Consider the following 4,647-nt stretch of genomic DNA (forward strand, 5'->3'; position numbering starts at 1 on the left):
GGCTCCAATCCCTAAGTTGAGAATTTTGATACATAGGGCCTCCATTCCCTAGTCGCCTTTTGCAGACATTAGGGCTCCAATCTCTGAGTTGAGATTTTGTGACATAGGGCCTCCATTCCCTATTCTTCTTTTTTTCCAACATTAGGGCTCCAATCCCTAACTTGGGATTTTAGGACATAGGGCCTCCATTCTATAGTCGCCTTTTTGCCAACATTATGGCTCTATTCCCTGAGTTGAGATTTTAGACATAGGGCCTCCATTCACAGACGTATTTTTTCCAACATTAGGGCTCCAATCCCTATGTTGAGATTTTTAGACATAGGGCCTCCATTCCCTAGTCGCCTTTTTTGCCAACATTAAGGCTCCAATCCCTGAGTTGAGATTTATTAGACATAGGGCCTCCATTCCCTAGTCGCCTTGTGGCCACCCTTAGGGCTCTAATCCCTGAGTTGAGATTTTAGACATAGGGCCTCCATTCCCTAATCGCCTTTTGCCAACATTAGGGCTCCAATCCCTAAGTTTAGATTTTTTAGACATAGGGCCTTGATTCCCTAGTCGCCCTTTGCCAACATTAGGTCTTCAATATCTAAGTTGAGATTTTTAGACATAGGGCCACATATCGTAGTCGCCTTTTTACCAATATTAGGGATCCAATCCATAAGTTGAGAATTTTAGACATAAGGCCTCCATTCCTTAGTCGCCTTTTTGCAACAATAGGGCTCCAATCCCTGAATTGATATTTTGTGACATAGGGTCTCCATTCCCTAGTCGCCTTTTTTGCCAACATTAGGGCTCCAATCCCTAACTTGAGATTTTTAGACATAGGGCCTCCATTCCCTAGTCGCCTTATTGCCAACATTAGGGCTCCAATCCCTGAGTTGAGATTTTAGACATAGGGCCTCCTTTCTCTAATCGCCTTTTGCCAACATTAGGGCTCCAATCCCTAAGTTGAGATTTTTGAGACATAGGGCCTCGATTCCCTAGTCACCGTTTGCCAACATTAGGGCTCAAATCCCTGAGTTGAGATTTTTAGACATAGGGCCTCCATTCCCTAGTCGCCTTTTTGCCAACATTAGTCCCTGCGTTGAGATTTTTAGACATAGGGCCTCCATTCCCTAGTCTCCTTTTTGCCAACATTAGGGCTCCAATCCCAGAGTTGAGATTTTTAGACATAGGGCCTCCATTCTTTAGTCGCCTTTTTTCCAACATTAGGGCTCCAATCCCTGAGTTGAGATTTTTAGACATAGGGCCTCCATTCCCTAGTCGTCTTTTTTGCCAATATTAGAGCTCCAATCCTTGAGTTGAGATTTATTAGACATAGGGCCTCCATTCCCTAGTCGCCTTGTGGCCAACATTAGGGCTCTAATCCCTGAGTTGAGATTTTAGACATAGGGCCTCCATTCCCTAATCGCCTTTTGCCAACATTGGGGCTCCAATCCCTAAGTTGAGATTTTTTAGACATAGGGCCTTGATTCCCTAGTCGCATTTTTCCAACATTAGGTCTCCAATCTCTAAGTTGAGATTTTTATACATAGGGCCACATTCCCTAGTCACCTTTTTACCAATATTAGGGCTCCAATCCCTGAGTTGAGATTTTGTGACATAGGGCCTCCATTCCCTATTCGCCTTTTTTCCAACATTAGGGCTCCAATCCCTGACTTGAGATTTTTAGACATAGGGCCTCCATTCCCTAGTCGCCTTTTGCCAACATTAAGGCTCCAATCCCTGAGTTGAGATTTTGTGACATAGGGCCTCTATTCTATATTCGTCTTTTTTTCCAACATTAGGGCTCCAATCCCCGAGTTGAGATTTTAGACATAGGGCCTCCATTCCCTAGTCGCCTTTTTGCCAACATTAGGGCTCCAATCCATGAGTTGAGATTTTAAACATAGGGCCTCCATTCTCTAGTCGTCTTTTTTCCAACACTAGGGCTCCAATCCCTGTGTTGAGATTTTTAGACATAGGACCTTCATTCCCTAGTCGCCTGTTTTGCCAACATTAGGGCTACAATCCCTGAGTTGAGATTTATTAGACATAGGGCCTCCATTCCCTAGTCGCCTTGTGGCCAACATTTGGGCTCTAATCCCTGAGTTGAGATTTTAGACATAGGGCCTCCATTCCCTAATCGCCTTTTGCCAACATTAGGGCTCCAATCCCTAAGTTGAGATTTTTTAGACATAGGGCCTTGATTCCTAGTCGCCTTTTGCCAACATCAGGTCTCCAATCTCTAAGTTGAGATTTTTAAACATAGGGCCACATTCCGTAGTCGCCTTTTTACCAATATTAGGGTTCCAATCCATAAGTTGAGAATTTTAGACATAGGGCCTTCATTCCTTAGTCGCCTTTTTACAACATTAGGGCTCCAATCCCTGAATTGAGATTTTGTGACATAGGGCCTCCATTCCCTAGTCGCCTTTTTTGCCAACATTAGGTCTCCAATCCTTGATTTGAGATTTTGTGACATAGGGCCTCCATTCCCTATTCGTCGTTTTTTCCAACATTAGGGCTCCAATCCCCGAGTTGAGTTTTTTAGACATAGGGCCTCCATTTTCAGACAAAGAATGACTAGACATTAGGGCTCCAATCCCTAAGTTGAGATTTTAGACATAGGGCCTCCATTCCCTAGTCACCTTTTGCCAACATTAGGGCTCCAATCCCTGAGTTGAGATTTTTAGACATAGGGCCTCCATTCCCTAGTCGCCTTTTTTGCCTACATTAGGGCTCCAATCCCTGAGTTGAGATTTTGTGACATAGGGCCTCCATTCCCAATTCGTCTTTTTTTCCAACATTAGGGTTCCAATCCCTGACTTGAGATTTTTAGACATAGGGCCTCCATTCTTTAGTCGCCTTTTTGCCAACATTAGGGCTCCAATCTCTGAGTTGAGATTTTAGATATAGTGTCTCCATTCTCTAGTCACCTTTTTGCCAACATTAGGGCTCCAATCCCTGAGTTGAGATTTTTAGACATAGGGCCTCCATTCTCTAGTCGCCTTTTTTGCCAATATTAGGGCTTCAATCCCTGAGTTGAGATTTATTAGACATAGGACCTCGATTCCTTAGTCCTCTTTTGCCAACATTAGGGCTCCAATCCCTAAGTTAAAATTTTTAGACATAGGGCCCCATTCCCTAGTCGCCATTTTACCAATATTAGGGCTCAAATCCCTAAGTTGAGAATTTTAGACATAGGGCCTCCCTTCCCTAGTCACCTTTTGCCAACATTAGGGCTCTATTCCCTAAGTTGAGATTTTTAGACATAGGGCCCCATTCCCTAGTCGCCTTTTTACCAACATTAGGGCTCCAATCTCTGAGTTGAGATTTTTCTAGATATAGGGTTCCATTCCCTAATCTCTTCCTCCTGAAGGCACACAATCCTTATGTTATCGCTTTCCAAAAAAAAGGTTAGTTACAAATAACTCACGAAATTTTTCTAGTGTAAACTGGGGCAGAAATTTTCGTTCGTCTGTTTGTTTTGGTGTCTGAACAGGTTTTACCTCAAGGCACAGGGTTCGAGATGAGCAAAAGAATGAGTTTCAATCCAGAACAAAGAAAAGAAGAAAAAGAACAAAAAATAAAGAAGTGAGCTCAAAGGTTGAAATGGAGAAGGATGCAGACTGCTCAAGATATGATTGAAGTCACAAGCTTCGCATGTCCCGCCTTGATCCAAAGCTGAAGAAAGAACCAGTACCTACAGCTGACGAGCATCAAGATTCAGACTGGAGTCCACAGCAAGAACCAGCCAAGACTCAAGATCAAGCTTCAAGAGGTTTATAGATAGGAATCTAGTAACTTGTAGTTGATAGGCTTAGCTAGTTTAGCTTTTTATTTTTTGTGTAATAAGGAGTTCAGCAAGCAGTAGCAGCAGCAACAACAGTGAAATCACAGTTTCCCGGTAGTTTTAGCAACCAAAACTTCCAGAACTACACTGACCTGATTCCTTTATAGCCAAGGATATGTAGGCAACCTTTGAAGCAAGGTTCGGTCAGATTCTTTTCAAAATGCTTCTCATGGAGTGTCAAACGGGCAAAAATCTCTCATAATTGCTCATTTTTATCTTTTCCCGAAAACCCTTCATGTCTCCGAGCAAAGTGGGGCAGCTGTGAGCACGTGATTTTGCCTCACATGAACTACTCCTACAGAACTCCCAAAATTAGATTTTTCCTTTTAATTATTTGTTATTTAAAGATTATTGTAGAATTTTTCTGTTTGTATGCATTTTGTGTGCATGTTTAATTTTATTTAAATCATAAAAATACAAAAATACATTGCATTTGCATTTCGAATTTAATTTTACATTTTTAGATTAATTAGTAAATTAGTGTTTTACAAAAATGGAAAAAATCACGAAAAATAACTAATTTTTGCATTTTTAATTTTGAGTTTCGAATTTTGGTAGTTTTCCTTTTAATTTAGTATTTAATTATTTGTGGTAATTGTTATTTATAGTTAACTAATTTAATTTAGTAAGATAATTTGTATTAGGAATTAATCTAGATTTTATTTTTGAAAAGAAAAAAAGAGTTTTTAAAATAAATGGAAAAAAAGAAAAGAAGTGAAAGGATCAGGTTTTAGGCTAATTTCATTAAATCCCAAGCCCAATTGATTTATCCCCCAAATACCCATCTAAAACCGGCCCAAATGCATCCCCTT

Source organism: Nicotiana tabacum, chromosome 22, assembly GCF_000715075.1.
Source record: "Nicotiana tabacum cultivar K326 chromosome 22, ASM71507v2, whole genome shotgun sequence".
NCBI lineage: Eukaryota > Viridiplantae > Streptophyta > Magnoliopsida > Solanales > Solanaceae > Nicotiana > Nicotiana tabacum.